Source organism: Eulemur rufifrons, chromosome 30 (genome assembly GCF_041146395.1).
Source record: "Eulemur rufifrons isolate Redbay chromosome 30, OSU_ERuf_1, whole genome shotgun sequence".
Classification (NCBI taxonomy): Eukaryota; Metazoa; Chordata; class Mammalia; order Primates; family Lemuridae; genus Eulemur; species Eulemur rufifrons.
Window position 1 is genome coordinate 137,093,633 of NC_091012.1, and position 22,554 is coordinate 137,116,186.

The following is a 22,554-nucleotide window of genomic DNA, read 5'->3' on the forward strand; positions in this document are numbered from 1 at the left end:
GGGCTCAAGCAATCTTCCCACCTCAGCTTCCCAAAGTGCTGGGATTACAGGTGTGAGCCACTGCACCCAGCCAAAATTTATATGTAAGTATATAATTTATATGGGGACCCCTTTCTGCAGATGAGAAAGACTTTTGAAGTAGAGTCAACAAGCATCTTCTGTAAAAGGCAAGATAGTAAATATTTTCAGCTTGGCAGGCTATACACAGTCTCTGTCACAACTACTCAACTCTGCCTTTGTAATGCAAAAACAGCCATCGACAACATGTCAATGAATGAGAATGGCTGTGTTCCAATAAAACTTTATTTACAAAACCAAGCAGTAGGGTAGATTTGACTTGAGGACCCCTCATCTATATCTCTGCAGACCTTTCCCCTCTTCACAATTGGTTGCCAACAGGAGGAAATTGAACAAACCATATTCAGAAGAGCATAACTCTTCACAGGAAGTAAAGATTGACGCCAAAAACATCACTTAGACCCTTTAACCATCACAGACTCTAGTAAATGTTCATGGGAATCGAGAAGTGTTTGCTTCTGGCAGAGAGAGTTCTGCCTTTAAGCATAATGTATAGTATGACCACAAAATCACTTAAGAATTTTTTACTCTAAGCTCTACCTATATGCAAATACCATTATTTTGTTTCTTTCAGCTACTCATGTTTTAAGTCATTTTTAATGGTCTGTGTAAAACTAAAAGAATTCTAATTAGATATAGACAGGTATGTTTTAGCTCTTTCCATGAACACAATGATTTGTATACATGATGTCGAGAAATAGGGAAGGTTTTTAAAGTCTTAAGAGGAAAATTCCTCAGCAAATTCTCAATTGCATTAAATACAATGCAAGATTGCAATCCCGTTAAAATATTAGAAATGTTGCATTCCATTGAGGGAGGAAATTTTCAGTATTTTATAAGTGTGTGTGTCTGCTTATGGCAGTGATTCATTTGAATGGCTTTCAGGACTTGGTATAGAGAGATTTTTCAAACTAAATGGAACCATCATTGGTATCCCTAGAAAAGAGTTTTGACTACTCAGCCAACACATATAGGGGATTTCATTAGTGCTGTGTGTTAAAGATTCCTGGCACATGGTGGGATTGCACTGCCCCTTTAAAGGTACATTTATGCCATTTGCCTTAGCCAATAACATGTGAGCAGATGTGATGTTTGTCACTTTCACGCAGAAGCTTTAAGAGCCGTGGATGGCTCTCTTTCCCTCAGCCACAGTGACCAACACATTCCAGATGGTAGGTGATCTTTCAGCCTGGGTCCCTAAGTGAGAACATTGTTGGGAAGAGCTGCAACCAACATACAATGAACATGTGGTATGAGTGAGAAATAAGCTTTTTTGTTTTAACCAGGCACATTCTGAGGTTGTTTGTTACTGCATCATAATCGAGACAATCCTGACTCTTCCATATACTACTGATCCTGACTGATACATATATTTTATATTTGGATGCAAATATAAAGATACAAAAATAAAACAAAGAAAAACTATTCCTTTACATGGCCACAACACACTACAGCTGATGAATCTCTTTGGATGGACCATCAGCTTTCTGATTTGTCTGAATCCCCACCCATGTCCCCAGTGACATCACTCATTATGGAACCTGCCTTGCACCTGAAGGCATTGAGTGGCCACTCTATTAATACTTTTTTAATATTGGTGAGCTGAGGATGAGTTCAGAAAACGCGGAAGAAGTAAAGCTCAAAGAGCTAGAAAAAGATCATAGAGAATTGTAGCAGTAAATGACAGGGGGAGATATGATACTTCAGTGGAAAGCAGACTTCTAAGGATGAAAAGTGGCTCCAGAGACTGGAGTGAGTCCTTCAGAATGTCCCAGCACCTACAAAATGACATCAAAGCTACTTAAGGTACTGTGAGTAGGATGCCCACATATCCTGCTTTGCCTAATGTAGTCCCAAGTGATGATTTTTCTCCAGGCATAATATTAATATTTCTTTTCAATCTCAAAAGTTCTGCTTTAGATAAATTTTATGTTCACCCTCTTTATAAGATCTTTCACATCTTTGCCAACCTACCTTTTCTAGTCCCAATTTCTGCCCCTCCTCCTTCATCCTACATACTTCATGGTTGTCTTAATATTTATTGATCACATGACATATGCCAGGTATCTTGATAAGCACTGTATATTTATTAATGCATTCTCATAATCTTATGTAGATATGATTATTTCGTTAATTCATTCAACAGAATATTTATTGAATCCCTTCTCTATCTGGCACTGGGGTTTCAGCAGAGACTAAGTTAGACCAATTATCTGTCCTCATGAAGCTGTAGATTCAGTTTGAAAGAAAATGAGTATGAAATGTGTGTGGAACATTTAGATGAAATGTCCGGTGCTCCTGAGACAACCTGAAGCCGTAAATGGATTGAAGAGCCACTCCCATAGAGGAGTCAACAGATACAGGAGAATAAGCAGAGATGAAAGAAGAGATTTTAGGAAGGAGGGGATGGTTGACATTGTGGAACACTGTGGAAGTCTGAGGAAACATCCTAGAGTTGGGTGACAAGGTGAGAATTCTGCCCAGTGCACATTCAATAAGAGGGCCAGCTCGCCAAGTGGCTGGTGAGGAAGGAAAAGCAGTCAAACATCAATTCTTTCAAGATTTTTTAGATTAAAAGAAGGAAGAAGACAAGAAGGTAAGTCAGGGACCATCCTGCAGAGGCAACTGAGATATGGAGCTATGTTTGAACACAGTAAAGACAAGAGAACACAAGAGGCTGAAGAAGAGCCAAGAGGAGAAATACACTGGCATTTCTCCCCCGATCCAGTGTCCTACCTGTTCTCCCATTGGTTGAACTCAACTGGAAGCCAGTGCAAAGGGGGCCTGAGAAATGTAGTCTGAGTAGAGCAGGAGGGTTGGGGAATGGGTGTGAGCATCAGTAGGATGCCACTACCCTCCCTGGGACTAGAGGATCAAAGTGAGGAGGTGGAGTTGCCAGGGCCCAGGAGCTGGGGCAGCCTGGAGGGAGCTGGAACCGCCTGGAGGGAGCTGGAACCGTGGCGAGGCCCTGGCAGGCAGAGGTGCATCCACAGACTGACTGCTGTCTGCTGGGAGGTGGAACCTAGGAAGAGAGGCAACCACATGTGAGCCTTTTGGAAGATGATTTCTGGGAATTAGGATAATTCATGGCTTTGTATTTGGCAAATTCACAAAAAAACAACATTATAGCAGGAATCACGGCCAGTATTTTATCTCGGAAATAACATATGCATTTTTTTAATGATTTCTCTAGTCCCTGAGAAACTATAAGGGCTCAGCTGGCCCGTTAATCTATATGACATTTTTATGACAATAAACATATCACCCCAAGGACAGTCTTTTGTTCCATTGTCAGACTTTATTGGGCTAACATAAGCTAACAAAGCAGAATAAAATTATACAGCTAGTATTATATTTAAAACACTGATTTATTACACTGAAGGCTATACCCAGAAAATACACTGGCCTTTGGTGTCAACCACACAAAATTAATCACACAAATGTTTAATATCTGATTATAATTTTTCCCTAGGAGTAAGTTTCTGTGTTTGGACCACAGTTAACAAGATTCATCCTCCCAAACATAATGAAAATTTTAACGGCAACTAAAACTCATCTTCTGTCCTTGTGTCAGTCCCTTGCAGTGGTTGTATGTAAATAAATCTAACTCCTTCCAAAGCAAAATTGTATGTCTTTTTGGGGATAAGGGATCAACTTCTCTCTCTGTTTCCTTGGGCTTTGAACTGTGGAGTTACACACCCTTGGGCTCAAACTGTCACTCCAACAGCATTGTATGACTTTGGGCAAGTTGCCTAAGCTTTTTAAACATCAGTTTCCTTATTTGCTAAAAATAAACAAACAAGTAAATAAATGCTAAGAATTCATGTCTGTAAAGCACTTAGAACAGTAGCTGACCCATAGTAAGTACTCAAGAACTGCTAGCTGCTTTCCTTTCTCTGGAATCTCTAACTTTTCTCCAAAAACTCACCGCCCTCTTGATCTACTTTGGTTGCCAATAAATCACATTTGGCCAAAGATATTTGGCTTAGCCCCAGGGCATCACTCATCCTTGTGTGGTCTAGTATGTGTTCACTCTAGGTGAGCTGCAGAACCATCCAGAGTTGTATTTAAAAATGGAGTTACCCAGACCTAATCCCAGGCCCACTGAGTTGTAACCCTCCAGGACAGAGCTCTAGATTCTACATTTTTAAATAGCCCCCCAGGCAGCTCTTAAGCGGGTGGCCCGGGATCATACATACAGTTTGCCTGTTGTCACCCATGTGGGAGCTTTACAATCAATGTGATGACTATTTCCACACCCGTTAATCCATGGGTGCTTCTCACACCTCTACACAATACCGAAACTTCACCTTCTCAGACGACAAACCCGAGAAAACACACAAAATGCATCCCCTCCCCCCATTTTTTTTTTTACTGAACTGCTTTCAGTTTTATAATTTCAGGTTAAAGTCACATTTTATTGCCATTGGCATTTTCAGGTGTAGGGCGGACTTTAAAGTCATTATGAGGGAGAAGAAAAAAAGAGCAAACAGCAGAGCCTTCCTCAAATGTCACTGCTATTGAGGATGGTGGCTACTACAATATAGAGTTCAGGGCTTTCATTCACATTCATTATTTCTCTTTAATACCAACCTTTCCCTAGTCATTCTGTCAGGATAAATGCCATCTCTGGGTGGCGATTTTTCAAGCAATGAGAATTTTCATTTTGATTTTTATAAAGTCTCATTGTACCAAGCAGAAAGATTGGCAATAGAAATCATATTCCAAATGCAGATCGAACAGAGTGTGTCACTAAAAGCCTGCGTGCACAGCCACAGCAGATGACAAACAGCCATCTGTGGGGAACAGTTGGAGCTCACAAACAGCAGGCCTGCGACTGCTAGGAGGGGCCTGGCAGTACTAGTACCTTTTTAGGCCATCTTCATACTTCCAGGGCATCAAGTATAAAGACAAAATAAAGCCACAGTCCTCCTTTGACTTTGTTTACTCCTTTATTGAAACATTTTTACTCTTTCCTCTGTCTTCTCAATGTTTAAGAGGAGACCTTGGTCAGGTTTTGCCTCAGATAAACAACAATGGCATCATTTAATGAGAATTTTACATTGCTCCCAGTGTTATCTTTAATACCACCCTAAAAAATAACATGATTGTCCCCTTTTAACCAATGCAGAAAGCGAGGTTAGTAAAGTCCTAGAGCAAAGAGCTGTGGGTGAAGGGACCAGTACTCTCCCAGTTTGTCAGATTCTTAGCACAGCGCACATCCTTCTACTTGGCCATTTACAAAAGGGTAGAGTCGGCAACATTGACTTTGCCTGCCTTTTCATTGCCCCAGCTTCAAAGCTAACCCTTCTAAAATATTTGCACTAATTTGGGGTGGGGGATTCTTAGAGACTGAAGAGTTTTAAGGGCATCCACTGAATGTTAATGAAAGGGAAGGAGAGAGGGAGGAAGAAATGACACAGGAGGGAAGGAAAGAAGGAAAGAAAATGGGGAAGGAAGAAAAGAGAGAAGGGAGGAGGAAAAGAGAAGGAGGGAAGTTGGGGGGGTGGAATATAGGAAGGAAGAAGAGCCCTGCTGAGGGCCCAAATACAACACAAAGGTGGAGGAAGGGCAAATCTTTGCTCTCTTCCTGAATTGGGATTTCCATCTTCTCCTGCCCTTGGACATTGGAGCTCCTGGTTCTAAGGCCTTCAGACTCGGACTAAATTATACCACCTCCTTTCCAGGTTCTCCAACCTGCAGACAGCAGATGGTGGGACTTCTCAATTTCCATAATTGTGTGAGCCAATTCCTATAATAAATCTCCTCTTTATCTATCTATCTATCTGTTCTATTAGTTCTGTTTCTCTGAAGAACCCTGACTAATAGAGATGGCAAAGGGGATGTTGCAGATGTGATTTAGTTAAGGACCTTGAGATGGGAAGATTATTCTGGATTATCTGGATGATCCCAATATAATCACAACGGTCCTTATAACAGGAAAGCAGAGCGGGAGAGTCAGAGGAGACGTGATGGCAGAAGCAGAGTTTAGAGGGATGCCCTTTCTGGCTGGAAGGGGCCATGAGCCAAGGAAGCTGGAAAAGGCAAGGAAAGGGTTCTCTCCTAGAGCTTCCAGAAGGAACTTGTCGACACCTTGATTTTAGTCCTATTTAGACCCATTTTCAGACTTCTGACCTCCAGAACTATAAGATAATGAATTCGTGTTGTTTTGTGTCACCTAGTTTGTGGTGATTTGTTACAGCAGTGATAGGAAAGTAATACACCAAGAATAATAACAGCCCTGCTATCACAGTCAAGGGTCTTCAGCCTACAGGGGGTAAGACCAGGTTCCTGGCCACCCTGAAAGAGTCCCATATTAGGGACATGTCACTCACTGGGATGTGCTAAGGTTACATGCAGACCACAGTCCGCTGGGCCTGAAGAGATTCTCCCTGAGAGAGCACCCACCAAAGGGAAGGGCACCTTCTCCTCCTTCACCCCCAACTATTTCTCCTATTTCTATAAATAACAACTGCCACCTTCAAAATGGGTCAGGCTTATCAATTTGTCTGAATATTTAAAATACTTTAAGGAAAATAGAATATTATTTTGCCACAAAATTTTTTGTGATAGATGTACATAATCTATACCACCAGGGAAGTCATCGATTTTAACCAGTTGTTGCAACAATTAGTTCATCTAATTGAAATCAGAAGAATTAATGTTGCTGTCTCTGTGTGCACAAGTATGCATCAAATTCAATGACACCCTAGTGATGTTCCATCAATATCCTACAATTTTATAAGTGTTCCATAAGGTTTGACAAACTCTGTTAAAGTTTCGCTATACCTTTTGGGTTGTAAGTAACCAAAATTAGGCTTTCATCAGAAGAAAAATGTCTTTCATTTTGGACATCCCAATGGTCCTGTAAACCACTATGTCATTTTTTTCTCCAATTCTCCAACAAATGGGTGTCCCACAATTTAATTCAATTCAGATACTAAAAACCTGGAGTTAGCATAGAGCCCACAGGTTAAGAGCTCCGTCCCACATGACAACCTTCACTTCAGACACCAGCCACAAGTGGGGTCCCCAGGCTACCTGCACTTCTGCCACCTAGCCAACTACAAATTTAGGAGTTCCCATAACTGGCTCCCTACTCAGGTTTGATAATTCACTAGAATGACCCACAGAACTCAGGAAAGCTCTATACTTATGATTACAGCTTATTATAAAAGATACGAATGGCCAGCCAGATGAAGAGTTACATAGAGTGAGGTCCAGAAGGATCTTGAGCACAGGAGCCTCTGTCCCCATGCAGTTGAGGCATGCCACCCTTCCAGTACATTGATATGTTCATCAACCAAGAAGTTCCCCCAAACCACCTTGTTCAGAATTTTTAGTGAGGTTTCATTATGTAACATTCTTAATAAAATCACAGGCTATTGGTGATTGAATTGAAACTCCAGCCCCTCTTCCATCCCCAGAGGTCAGGGAGTGGGGCAGAAAGTTCTTAACCCTCTAGTCATGTGGTTAGTTTTTCTGGCAACTACCCCCCCATCCTGAAGCTATCCTCATAAGTTATCTCCTTCCTCATAAGTTATCTCCTTAGCATAAGGAATGGTTGAAAGAAGCTTTATATGAATAACAAAAGACAATGTATGGAAGGCAATGGTTATACAGGAGTTAGCTAGTCTTGCTAACTTGTGTTGTTATCATACATGTTGTATTTTTGTGTTTATATCATTTTAGCTCTTTTGGGAATTAGTCTTTTCTGAATTGCAATTCTGTTTTTTCCTTTATTTTATTTCTTTATTACTATTAAATATATTTAGAGTAAAGCCTATCTCACCTCTGTCAATAGGAACCAAGGAGGGGGCAGATGTCCACAGTAGGCCACCACTTTTTCCAAGGAAAGCAAGATGGTGGTGAATGTGGAAATCAGGTAAGAGAACCCCAGAGGGAAGAAGGAACTCAGAATCAGGGTGAATAGATTCTGGGGTGCCTGGCCCACCAGCCAATTTCTCTACAGATCTCCTTTCTGGGGCTGAAATCATGGAAGCTCAGGACTTTGCTGAAGAAGAGAGGCTGGTTCCTTTCTATGTATGAATGGCATTACCACCAAGAGTTGTGGACCAGAAAGAAACCTTTTGGAGGCAGCATCTAGCATGGCCAACAGGGTAAATGCAGAGGCCTGTTTTCAATTATAACCTCTGGAGCACAGGGCCTATGCCTTTTGATCTTGCTTTATATGACATTTAGTGCTGAGCTACCACAGGTGGGGGCTTTATAAATGCCACTAAAAGACAATGGAGACAGTCTTGTATTCTTTTTAAGTTTCACCTGGGACGTGAATTCTTTGTCAGCAAAAGTTCATTTGAAAGAACTCTGAGTAGATAGATATCACCCCAGTGGTGGTTTGGGTTCCTGCTATAGCAATGTAATATACTGTTCATACCATTCAACTTCTTAAAGGTGAAGTCATTGGATTTGAATGATCAGATGAAAGCTCAACTCTCTATGAAGCATCAATCATGGGTATGTATGGGGCTTCTGTAGAAACCTGATCCAGGGTTACACAGTGCATTCAAAAAGTATCTGACAAGGGCTCTGCTCACAAGGAGTTGTGGGGGGTAAGACCTAAATATATGACAAGGAAAATAATCATCAAAGAGATCAACGAGAACGCAACACCAAGGAAAGTAGCAGATGTTTAGGATTTTTTTCTTCTGGTGCCCAGCATTTGAACCCTTTCTGGACGCTGATCTAACAGTGATTTCTAGGTAAACAGAATGTTTCTGTTGTCCATTAGTAGGGGTTGGGGCTTAATGGGGATAAGGAGTTAAACAGAATTTGATCTGTGTCAACATAATGGTAAGTCCAGAGGGACCCCAAGCCCACCTTGTGTTTAATTTTCCCAAATCCTAAGTGTATGGAAGGAAAGAAAGGAAATTATGACCACCACCACTAATTCAGGGGAATCATACTGACTGGAAGCACCATTGAAAACGTCAAAGATACAGGATGGGAATTCCTATTCATCTCCACTAAACTGCATTGTGATGGGTAAAAAGACAGACGGATCATGGAAAATCAGATGGTAACTCCAACTGAGGTTGCTGTTCTATTATAGATGTGGTCTCTATGCTGGGAAAAATCAAGATCAGACAGAAGCACCCCATGTGTAGCTGCTGATTGCCTTGTACAACATCATGTTGCACAGGACATTGATCCTTGTGCCACATTCTAGCTCTGTATCTGTCTAAAATAAATCGTTACAATATCAGCTAACATACCAGAAACTGATCTTAGTTATTTCTTAATGATCCAGGTTGTAATCTAGTGTCATTTCCTTTCAGCCTAAAGAATGACGGTTAGCATTTCTTATAGTTTAGGCCTGCTATCAGTGAATTTTCTCAGCTCATCTAAAAACATCTTTCTCCTTAATTTTTGAAGGATAGTGCTGCTAGAATAGTTTTTAGATTTTCACCAACAGGTGATCACCCAGGCTAGAGAGTCTACTTGCCTGAACCTTTGCAACAGTAATTCAAGGTATTGCCCCTGGGTAATGGGGGTTTTTTTTCATTGTAGTTATTTCTGCTACAATCAGTACTAACCCATGTATCCCTTTAATGAAATGATATAATGTTTCCTGAAACAAATTTAAGTTTCAAAAAACGATTCAATTCAAAGAAAAGTATTAACAAAATAAAAATAGAAGTAGGACAGGGATATGACACAAATCGAAAGTTCATAAGGAATGACTGATATTTGGGAAACACATAATCTGTCAAGTGTTCCAAATTAAGAAATAGTGCTATCCAGAGGCAGGAACACTGAGTTACTACTGCACAGTTTCAGACAAGTAGATCCTCTAGTTTGGGTGAATACAGATAAGTGCGAGTCTAGAGACCAGAATCATAGAACTGATGGGCTTGTAGAGAACACTGAGCAAATCCTTTTGCTTTATGGAGGGAAAAACCAGGGCCAGATTGTTCTAAGTGACTTGTCCAAGGTCACAAATTAGCAATTATCAGTGCAAGAATTAGAACTCTAGTCTCCTGCCAGTTTGCCCCTGTCCCTCACCTCTCTAGATTCCCCCCTGTAAACTCCTATCCAGCCTTCTAGACAAAGACTTCCCAGGTCTATATTTTTCTAAAACACATAGCTAGCATGCCAACTCCCACACCAGGTTAGTACAATGCAACCAATCTTTTTTTCTTATCAACATTATAATGAAACAACGTAATTAGAGGACCTACTATATGTCGTTTCAATGAAAGTCAAAGTTTCCAAGAACCTATTGACAATGTTAAGTGAGCATGTACTGTAATAGAAGTTCCAGCCTGGAGATGAGAGCTGGAGCCAGCATGTCGAATATCTGTATGGTGCTATAACATACAGGAAACAGGAGGTAGAAAGAAATGTGCATGGTTCATGATGAAAACATTCATCAACACCTAAAGAGTGACTCTGAAAGAATGAGCTTTTTAAGGTTACATTAGCACAAAGAAAGTTACTTGTAACAAGTATTAGCTAAGAATCTATGTACATAGATTTCTTTCTTCATTTTAAGTGCATGAGCTTTATGATGTAACATTTATCTGTTTGATGATTCATTTCTTACGGCAAATAAAGGCAAAAAAAGGGAAATTGGTCCACACAACAGATTTTCATGTACTCTAAGGCTGTGGTTCCCTGGCCCATTGGGAACTGGGCTGCACAGCAGGAGGTGAGTGGCAGGTGAGGAGCAAACTTCATCTGTATTTACAGCCGCTCCCCATCACGTGCATCACTGCATCAACTCTGTCTCCTGTCACATCAGCAGTGGCATTAGATTCTCACGGGAGTGCAAACCCTACTGTAAACTGCACATGCGAGGGATCTAGGCTGTGGCTCCTTATAAGAATCTAATGCCTGGTGATCTGAGGTGGAGCTGAGGCAGTGATGCTAGTGCTGGGGAGCAGCTGCACATACAGATTATCATGAGCAGAGAGGTTTGACTGCACAGAGACCAAAATAAATCAATTGCTTGCAGACTCATATCAAAACCCTATTAGTGAGTGGCAAGTGACAATGTAATAATAATAGAAATAAAGTGCACAATAAACGTAATGTACTTGAATCATCCCAAAACCATCCTCCCACCCCGGTCCATGGAAAAATTGTCTTACATGAAACTGGTCCCTGGTGCCAAAAAGGTTGGGGACCACTGCTTGAAGGGCCAAAACAAACTCCTTGGATGAGAAATCAATGGATCCAACATCATTAAATATTTTCATCTCTGAAGCTGAAGCTTCAAACAAATAGTGATCTGGGACATGGTTCACATTCTACAGAGAGAATGGAGAGAGAGAAAGACCTTTCCAGTTGTGAAAGGCTGTGCCCAGTTCAGCTTTGGGAGACCCAGGCTGTGATGACCTTTTCTATTTTGAGAAGGTCAGGCAGTCTGTATTAGGCTACCAGTGCCTTATCATGAGCAAGCTGTGCTGAAAAGAGAATGTATTCTGAGCTCATTCCTCCCTTGAAGAAGAAGACATAAGCCTCCACAGCTGTTGGTATAAGGTATAAATATTTCAGGGTTGATATTCAGAGTAACAGAGGCAGCAGTTTTAGAGGCAGCATCACAAAAAACAGAACACATATATTAGGCATGGTCCGAGACCAGCAGGTGTTGTCATCTAATTTGGCAACTGTACGTACCAGGAACTGAAAAGTGCTATTTTCCATAAGTAAAATAATGGGTCATTAGTTCCTGACAAGTGAAAACCTATTACTTGGAATTTATGAATTGATAATTCTATGTAACACAAGGATAAGATGACTCATTATTTTCCCACCCAGAAAGAAAGCAGGTTTTTTCTTTCTTGTGGCTTCTGTTGAAACATGTTTCTGATTGCCCAGTCAGCTGAAGATAGTCTGTTTCCCTTTTTATCATCTATAGGTGTGTCTCACTTTATGCACTAGGTAGAGTCCAGAAAAATGACGAGTGAATTAAATTTCTGAATCTGGAGGCATATTTTAAGCAGGCAATGAAAACAAACAACTGGAATAAATCTTGTGGCGAATCATTTTCCACTTTATTGCTAAGTCTTTATTCTTTCACACCAGTCATAATAACGTTTCAGGGATAGCTCCCATTTCTTGCAGGCTGCCTCAACTCTTTTGTAAGATGGAAGAATGAAAAACTAAATATGTGCATTCATTAATTTTTGATCTTGTACAGAAATGAAGACTTTAGCACAGAACATGAGACAAGTCACCATCCGTTTTTTTTAATTTTGCAAGCTTTTAAAATTGTATTTTCTACAGTAAATGCCATGTTATTTTGGTAAGTAAAAGGACAATGGTTGATAAAGACTTCCAGTTGAATGTGCATTAAAATTCCCCATTTGTGTTCACAAAGACCTAGGACTATCTCCATTGGGCTTTGGGCCCTGGGGCAAGTCACAAGGGATAACTGAGTCCTCCATTGCTGAAATATATTTCCTCAGGCAAAATCTGGTTAAGATGAACTTCAAAGCCTCCTCAGATCAAGAGAGACCAGAGCTTAAATGTCAGGATCATAAGGAGGTAAAATTGTGATTAAAATAAGATAAGATAGGAAAAGTCACAAAGGGCAATATTTAATTGTTTGTTTGCAAAGGATTATTGTGCCTCTCCTAACACTCAGCATTGTGCCAGAGAATGGGGATTCAACAATGAAATAGACACTGCCACATATTTTAAGAAACTCACAAAACAGCAATGGAAATATACACACACTGTACAATAGGAACAAGTCTCTAAGTGCTGAGGGTCAAGGAGGGCTTCACAGGGGTGACGATAGGTGACCTGGGCTATAAGAACCCCATATGGTTTTCCCAGGCAAAGAAAAGAGAAGATCGTTACCCACGAAGGTAACAGAACCAGGAGACTGAGTTCTGAGGAAGCTCCCAGGATTGGTGGTGGGGAGACACTATGGGATTTTTAAAAGGAAAATGATTCAGTCTAGTTCTGTGGTTCTGCATTATAAATAACTTGATCTTTTTCATTGATGTAATGACTTGAAGTGATGAAAAGTCAAATAGTAAGGACTGATGAAATGAAAAGCAGTGTCTTTACTTCAGCCCTGCTGTCACCCACCCCCACCTCAGTCTCAGCCCTGGAAGCAATGACCTGTTTTTAGCTCTTCTAGCATTTCTCACCAAATCTAAATAATAGCTCATAGAAAAATGTCAGAAAGGAGATATTCGAACTGGGAAAAGTCATGACCTCTAGGGCTAGAGTTAAGGTGGAGGTGGAAGGGCTGGAAGGAAATGAGACAGTGCTCATCCTCTGTTGCCTTATCAACTAGATTTGGTAGATATTGGCACCCTACTGTGAAAGATGAACAATTTGTTCAGTTACACTCTCTCCTACCTGCTGGAACCCCACTTGTGATGCCACTTTTATGATGGTCCAGGCATGAACGTGAATCATAACTGCTGGATAAACCATCAATATTGCAAGATGATGTGCTCACTTTCTTTAGAGAATTTTCATTCTACCCAGATGTAAGTACTAACCAGGTTGCTACCCCAGGTGGAGGTGAGAAGGTGCAGCTTCAGTTAATCCCCTGGGATCTGAACCTCACTTCCTGCTCCCACTCTCTCTTTTACCTATCTTCTTGAGCGCAAAAGTCATTTCAATTTTGTGAGACATAATTTGACTCCCACCTCCATTGCAACTTTCACTGGAGAGTCTGCAATGCGGCACCTCTGTTCTCTTCCATTTGTCGACTGGCTTTGCAGGTTCTGCTTTACAGCTCCAAGATATTTGGTGAAATAGTTCCTCCGTTGATGAGCCCCCCACTTCCCAACCCTTCCCTGTTTATCTCTTTTGGTTGAGCTGAGTGGGTGTATTAGCTTTCCATCACTGCTGTAACAAATAGCCACAAATTTAGTGGCTTATGACACCACCCATGTATTAGCTTACAGTTATGTAGGTCAAAAGCCTCGGCACAGTGTGGCTCAGGAGGTCCTCAACTTAGGGTCTCACAAGACTGAAGTCAAGGTTCATCAGGGCTTCATTGCTTTCTGAAGGATCTGAGAATGAATCTGCTTCTGAGCTCATTCATGTTGGCCAAATTCAGTTCCTTATGGTTGTAGGACAAAGGTCCCTGTTTGCTTTCTTGGGGTGTGGTCTTAACTCCCAGAGGCTACCCACAATCCTTCTCATGCTTTCCCATGGCCCTCTCCAGCAACCCTGAGTTGAGTCCCTCTTAAGCTTTGAACCTCTCCAATTTCTTCTTCTGCCACATCTCTCTGCCTCTATCTAGCCTGCCTGAGAAAGTTCTCTGCTCTTAAGGGTTCATGTGATTAGATTGGACCCTCCTGAATAATTCAGAATACTCTCCCTAACTTAAATCCCATAACCCTAATTATATCTGCAAAGTCCCTTTTGCCACGTAATGTAACATCCTTACAGTTTTCAGAGATTAGGGCCTAGATATGGGGGGGAGCATTCTGCCTATCACAGTGCACACAAATACTTTTGCTCAGGCCACAATCTTTGGCTCTGAAAATTTAGAAGGATTTTTAGAAGGATTACTCTAGCTTTAATGTGGAGTGTGGCCTGAAGGAAAAGGGGCAGGAAGCAGGGTGTCCAGTGAGGAGACTATTTGGAAAGGAATGGCAAGTAGTAGTGAAGTTCATCAGAAACAGTGGAAGCTAGAAATAAGGGATAAGATCTGAGAGGCATTTCAAGAGTAAATCAAATCTTTTTGACACAATAGAATATGAAGTTATATGGAAGAATTAAGAGTTTAAGATAGTTCCAAGGAAACAAGTTCGGTCAGTAGATGGATAGTGTTGGCACTAAGTGAGATGGGAGGCTGTCTCCCAACTGGTCTTCCTTCCACATCATATCTAATTTTATCTTTAATCCATCCCCAATTATTTTTCTACCCTGCCACAACCTTAGCTTGAGTCCTTATCTTCTTTGCCTTGCTTTCCACTATGAGATTCCCCCCACATAATCCAGTTTCCTCTACATCTTTCCTTGTCTAAGATATAACATAGCCTGGCCCTTCTTGCAGGTCCATGAAGCCTCCTAAACTTTGGCCATGAAATGGCTAGAGAAAAGCAACCTGTCATCTACCTTAGAGAAGGATATTAAAGGATGCCAGAAGGATATATCATGGTGCCCAGCTTTATACCTAATAGTTAAATTCATTTTAACTCAAAATTCAGCCCACTCCCTCCACAGAAAGGAATTTAGCATGCATCTCCCATCTCTACTCCACACTAAATGCCAACTGCAGCAAAGGACCCAGCAGTCATAAGCTAACAGAGCACTCAGATTAAGGCAAAGAGAAATAGTGTCATAAAAACCATTCTTGATACACCCAGTATATTGAATGAGCTGCACTTGACAGGGTCCTAGCTGAGAAACAACTTTATTCATTTCCACCAATGAATCTGCAGATCTGGAGCCCAGTACAGCCTACAAGCAAAGTTACATTCACTCATCTAATTCCAAGATGCCCATCATCTCAAAGATTGCATCTGACTCAGACTAGGAAGCCTGTAGGAGGGGATGGGGTATGTATGGGATGCTTTAATTTTTCTCCACCTTATTCTTCCACTCCTAGCCCTCCTCACTATGCTACCTCTGGCTCCTGCAAAGTGGGTAGGAGTGAAGGAGAAGAGTTAAGGGGGGAAAAGTCCTTTTCTTGACTGTGTATTTGTAATCTGGTGGTGTAACAGATGCACAAAATCCAGCTCTTTCTCTCACAGGATGCTTCACTGTGTTTTTCAGTGACCCCATTGTCTGAGTTCATTCAGGCTGCTATAACAAAACACCTGAGACTGGGCAATTTATAAAACAACAGAAATTTTTAATATAGTTCTGGAGGCTGGAAAGTCCAAAATCAAGGTGTCAGCAGGTGTCTGGTGAGGCACTGGTCTCTGCTTCCAACATGGCACCTTGAATGTTGCCTCCTACTGAGGGGATGAATGTTGTGACCTCACATAGCAGAAGGGACAGAAGGAACAGACTTGCCCCTTCAAATCCTTCCATAAGGTACTAATCCCTTCTATAAGGTCTCTGCCCTATGACTTAATCACCCCCTAAAGGCCTCACCTCTTAAAACTATCACTTTGGTGACTAAGTTACAACATATAAATTTGGGGGCACATATTCAGACCACAGCATCCACCTCCTTTGGGAACTTCCCACTTCTCTCGCCCCTGCTGTGGGGATATCATCTCCAGAGGCCACCTGCCACCTCTCCTCCTGGTTATCTCCATTCACAGCCTCCTTCTACTTGGACCCTCTATCCTAGGCAGGAAGTCTTTTTGAGAGGGGTCCTTTCCTGAGTACCCAGTCTACCCTCTGGAAATTCACCCCTTTACTGAGATGGACGTTCAAACTTCAAGCCACTCCTGTGGCAATCCTCTCTCTCCTCTCTGTCCTCACAGAAATTGCCAGCCTCCAGACTTTAGACATGTCCAGGCAAGGATCAGACAGCAGGCTTTGTGCCCTCTGAAGTCTGAGGGTCCTTTGCCCAGATTTACCATGGACATTCACTCCAAGCTCTCCTCTGGTCTCGTGGCTATAGCTGGATGTATTTCTACCTCTCAACAAGCATCCAGAGGGAAGTGTGGAGTAGAGGTAAGCTCTGCCCACCACACAGCATCTAGTTTCTTCAATCAACCCCCAGCCTCCCTCACACACCTTTGAAGTGAGTAACAGACTAAAGGCCCCTGGACAAACACAAACTCTTACATTATCCTACATACATGATATACTCCTCTCTCTAGAATGTAGAGACTTGCCACATATTCTCAGTATTGAGGCCTCAGGTGAAATGGGAAACAAGAAATGTCTCATTCAATGTCATGTTACACCAGAGTAAGCATTTGTCTGAGCATATTAGAGAGATCAGACAACCAACAATATACTGTTAAAGATTTTGTGCTTCAAGAAAACTTTGGTCAACTGTAAAAGCAAAAAACAGGATTCCACAAATAATAAACTAGGTCTTCAAATAAGCAAGCACAGAAAGGAATGGGTCAAAAACATTTTGGGGCTCAGTCAGAAGAGCAGCAGAATGATATTAAAGTGGGCTCCCATGTAAAAACCATTTGTCACACTCTGTTTATATTACCTGTTTGTTAATATCCCCAAATGGCATGCACAGCACCAGGCAAATAGCAAGTGCTTGTATAAGTAGAAATGGACAGATGGGTAGATGGGTGGATGGATGGATGGATGATAAGAAAATCTTGAGTCCAACACCCTGGGTCTTTTGGTTAAACAAACTAAAAGTTCTTATCAGCTCCTTAAAAAGGACTATTGGCTGAGTGCAGTGGCTCACACCTGTAATCCCAGCACTTTAGGAGGCTGAGGTGGGAGGATCACTTGAGGCCAGGAGTTCGAGACCAGCCTGGGCAATATAGTGAGACCCCATCTCTACAAAAAATAAGAAAACTTACCGGGGTGTAGTGGCATGCACCTGTAGTCCCAGCTTCTTGGGAGGCTGAGGTGGGAGGATTGCTTGAGCCCAGGAATTTGAGGCTGCAGTGCGCTCTGATCATACCACTGCACTCCAGCCTGCATGACAGAGAGAGATCCTGTCTCTTTAAAAAAAAAAAAAAAAAAAAAAAGGAGTAACTGGAAGTTAGAACCCCACAGTATATTCTTTGAAGTTTGTGGTAAATATTTATACAACTTAGTATTAAAATAAATATAGTTGTCTTTCCATAGCATGGTTCATCTCTTCTCAGTTAATCCTTTTGTTACCTTCACAAAATCCCAGGTTAAACAACCCCTCTGGCTGTGTTATAAGTTGATACATGAATTGAATTATTTCTACCTGGCTATTGAAATCAAAATACCTATATCCAGACTGGGCATGGTGGCTCACACCTGTAATCCTAGCACTCTGGGAGGCCGAGGTGGGAGGATCACTTGAGGTTAGAAATTTCAAGACCAGCCTGAACAAGAGCGAGACCCCCGTCTCTACTAAAAAAAAATAGACAGAAATTATATGGACAATTAAAAATATGTAGAAAAAATGAGCCGAGCATGGTGGCGCATACCAGTAGTCCTAGCTACTCCGGAGGCTGAGGCAGTAGGATCGCTTAAGCCTAGGAGTTTGAGGTTGCTGTGAGCGAGGCTGACACCACGGCACTCTAGCCTGGGCAACAGAGCGAGACTCTGTCTCAAAAAAAAAAAAGAAAAATAGCTATACCCAGAGTGTAGGGCAAAATAGGTAAGCAACAACCTTTACATATTTTGTCTCCACCAGGTTTATTTCTGTCCAGGTGTGCTCCATTTGACATCTGCTTTTCCTAGTGCAGGGCTATCTTTGCTATTTGTACCCAGAGGTCATCACGTTGTCTATAGTGAGTGCTAAATCATTTCTCAAGAAAAGAATGCTTTTTGAAAGCAATACAAACAGTGTTTCAAATGCAACTTGATTGATCTTTATCCTCAGATAGTGGTTTCTGGCCTAATGATAAAGAATTTCTTTCCCTTTCTATTGAGTGGCAACTGAATTCCCTTTTGCATCACAAGTGGTGTATCTATTGATTCACTGCAACTGTTGAGGCGCACCAAACCTTTCTTCATTTAGCCACTTTGCTTGACCTTTAGGTGAGACATTTGGGGTGAGGCCAGGGCTCCTCCTCATAGCTTACTTATTCCCTCAAAGGATGAGTTTTCCCTCCCCATACCCAGCATTAACTCAGTTGATAAACCTTTAAAGCCCGGTACCTTATTGAGCCACTGTTCTATGTCCAGGCAGTGTATGATTGCTCCCCCAAAAGAGTTCATGGCCAAAACAGGAAACAGAGAGGTAAGTGAATAATTACTTTCACTCAAAAACCTTTTGTTAAACAAATATTTGCCAAGGACCTAGTATGAGCATGGGAAATTGGCCACTGCATGCCCCTGAGCATAGCAGCCTTTCTCAGACCTCTTTGAAAATCATGTTTCATGACCTAAAACACAACAATGAACAATCTCAAGGGAAACTTTACAATTCTTTCCTTAATCAATCAGAACTGCACACCTAGAATCCCTCCTATTCAAGTTATCTATTGCTATATAACAAACCACTCCAAAACTTAGTGGCTTAAACCAGCAACAATTTATTTTTTCTCATGATTCTGTGGGTTGATTCAGCTGGATGGTTCTCCTGATCCATTTGGCATTGGCTGGAGTCACTCACTCAGCTGTATTTAGTGGACATCTGGACTCGGAGAGAAGTCTCAAGAAGGTTTCACTCATATCTGGTGCCTAAGTGCTTCTTCACGTAGGCCTTCTACGTGGTTGGCTTGGGTTTTATCACAGTGTGGTGGTCTCAGGATAGTCCGAATTCTTAAATGGCAGCTGGCATCTAGAAGGAGGATGTCAAAGTGGCCATTCAAGGTCTGGGGTCAGAAGTCCCAGAATGTCATATTCCCCATATTCTATTTGTCAAAGCAAGTCACAAGGCCAGTTCAGATACCAGGGCGGGGGAAATAGACTCTGCCCCCTGGTGGGTGGAGCAACATGCACATATATGGAAGAGAGGAATTGATGACAACCATCTTTGAAGACTATCTACCCTGCTTCCATTTAATAGAGAATAAAGTCCCCCTTTTGCCTAAGGTCATCAAGTTACACCATTAACAATAATTTTAATACTGTGTGACAGGTTATGTAAGAGAGGTAAAAATTTGTTACCATGTTGTCAAAACAGAGGAAATAACACTACTTTTGGAAGAATGTATCTGGAAATTCTTCGTAAAGGTGATAACTCTTTGTGATAATCCTCAAACTGTTGAGCTTTAGCAGAGGTATTTAGGACACCTAAAAAACTGCTTCATACAGTGCACATTTCTTAGGGAAAATACACCGTGATTGGCTAAGAGGTCTGTATTAGTCAGGGTAGGGTAACTACTGCAGCAAACAACTCCCAACTCTCAGTGGTCTCACACTTTAAAGGTCTATTTCTCATACATGTCACAGTTCAATGTAGACTATCAGGTAAGCCCTAGAAAGAAAGGAAAAGGTTTGTTGCAACTAATCAGACTCTGCTGCACTCTTCCTAATCCATCGTTACCTTTCTAAAATGTAAATACCTTCTGTTATTTAAAAAAATGCTTAATTTGTATTTAATGCCTGTTAGTAGCCATTTGAGAAGAATTGGATACAAGATACAATTCTGAAGAAATATCTGAGCAGGGTCCTATGAAGGGCTTTAGAGGCCCTAAGCTCTAAAAGATGTGACAGAAACTTCATCCACGTCTTACCCCTTTTCACAATGTCAATCTAAATAAAAACAATACTGAACCACCCTCTCCTTGAAAAAATGTAAGAAAGTCCAACAAATTTCTGATTTTTTCCCATGATTATTCGTTTGTTTTTCAAAAATATTTAATCCCCCAGAATGATGTGTGTGCGTGTGTGTGCGTGTGTGTGTGTGTGCATAGTCTGCCTATCAGATAATCAAATCTAGCCCAGTAACTAAAGAACAAATGCCAAAAGATAAAGGGCAGGAATACAGAAAACTGTGGCAAATACACAATTTTCCATAGCGCCCTCCATCCCCAGCCCATCAAGGTCACTCCTCAACACTTCATTCAGGCCAACTCTGACCCACCTTATAAATAACTTAATATTCCTGAAGAGATAGTGTTCCACAGTTCTGCAATGGACAAACTACATAACTTCTAGGATCCTAGGTAGTTTGGAAGAGGAGATTATTTGAGCAGAAAACTTGAGTTTGTATTTGCTTGTGTGTTTTTATTTACTTGTTTAGTTTGAATCCTAAAGGAAGCAGACCAGAATGTTTCTCCACTTATCCTATCCAGATACTTCAGATATTTGAGTCTGAGTTCTTGATATCTTCATTATATTTATAATGAGTTCATAAAGAAGACTATGTATTTTTATAAGAATGTGGAAATAAGGTTTAGTCAGCATAAGATTGGCTATGCTGTAGTAACAAAAATCTCAAAGGCTTAGCACAACGTAAGTTTACTTCCCACTTGTCTGGACTCCAATGCAAGTTGGCCAGATCTTGCCTCCAACTGGTGACTCAGGGATCCAAGCTTCCTCTGCATGCTGATGCTGCCATCTCAATGTGTGAATTCCCAGGTTGCCATGGTTAGGAGAGAAAGGGATGGAAGAGGCACACCAGCTCTTCACTTCCTTGGTTTATGAGTCATATGCCATTTCCAAATACAATTCATCCAGTAGAAGTTGTCAGATGACCTCCACTTCACTTCAAAGGAAGCTGGAAAATATAGGAGAACACATTGTAAACTTGATGAATATTAACATCTTTGCCTTATTAGGGGAATAAGGTTACTTTCAGAATGTTAAACAGGCAACATTCACATATGTTGGGTAAAATTAGGAAGTCAGGAGTGTGTGTGTGTGAATGGGTGATGAAAGAGTCTGGGAGAGATCCATGAGCACCATGCTGCTCTGGAAAATCATTGGCTAATCTAGAGATTAATAGGCATGGGCCTCTAGGTCACTGACCATGTGTCAATTTTTCCTCCTCCTGAGAAAGAAAGGTTTTCTAAACTGACACTTTTGTCATTACAACAAGGTGCTGCAAGACTCTTATTTCAACACAAAATATAATTTAGACATACTGCAGAAAGGGAAAAGAACTGGAGATAGGATTGTAAAATTACAGAGATAAAGCTTCCTCTGTTCCAAAATTATAACTCACTATCTTAATGATGCTATTAGAGAAAAGGGGGAGAGTGCCTGGCCTTCAGCGCTTCCCATGACGAGAGTAAAGTCATAGCAGATGTCACCAATTGCCATCATCTCTGCCCCAGGTAAACAAAGTCACTGGGTCATGCCAGCCAAGCTTTGCTGCTGGCATGCCTCCATTTGCCCAGCTCTCCATTTCAGAATGGGCACCCTCACCCTCAGCTCCAATATTTGAATATAAAGAAAAATCTCACCAATTGAGGGCTTTAAAGCCCAATGTAGTTAATATGTGATTACTACTTCGTACTGTCATGGGAAAAATAAGAGAAACTATAGAAAAACTCCTCTTATGTTTGCCTGCCTCTTGGTATTTTGAAGTGTCTGTTCAAAAACTTTCAAAAGCCAGTGAGATAATTAGGACTATCAAGGAGAGGAAGTTATCCTTGATCTTGGTAAGATCCAGAATGACACCAGTGTCATCTTTGAAAGGCAGCTCTAGAAAGTGATTGTAAACTACTCCATTGTGCTATATTAAATATTATTTCTAAAGAAAAGCTATTTTTTATATGTGGGATATGCTGGTCTACCTGCAGACTAGAAAAATATGTGGAAAATATGTTGGTGTTTATCCAGGAAAGAGGTAAAGGCTGAATCTGACAAATATGGTTACTCTTATTCCTTAGAGATAAATACCATTGAGAGAGTTGTGGGATTTATCAGAATCACCATGACCTGGATGGAGTAGCCCTGGGGACCATCCACCAGCCTCGATTCTAATTTCTTGCTATCCACCTGGTCTTCTCATTTCTAATCTCACTCCCTGGATATCTGGACACCAGGACAGAAGGCTTC

The 22,554-nt window shown here is 41.2% G+C and overlaps 1 protein-coding gene across 1 annotated transcript in view; it reads right to left on the reverse strand.

Moving 5' to 3' along the window:
• Positions 1–20,177: 20,177 nt before the first annotated feature.
• Positions 20,178–22,554, reverse strand: part of CLCN4 (chloride voltage-gated channel 4) — a 100,900-nt gene continuing 98,523 nt past the window's right edge. The window contains exon 13 of the mRNA XM_069463894.1: positions 20,178–21,268. The gene's annotated coding sequence lies outside the window, so the exon portion shown is untranslated. The remainder of the gene's footprint in view (positions 21,269–22,554) is intronic.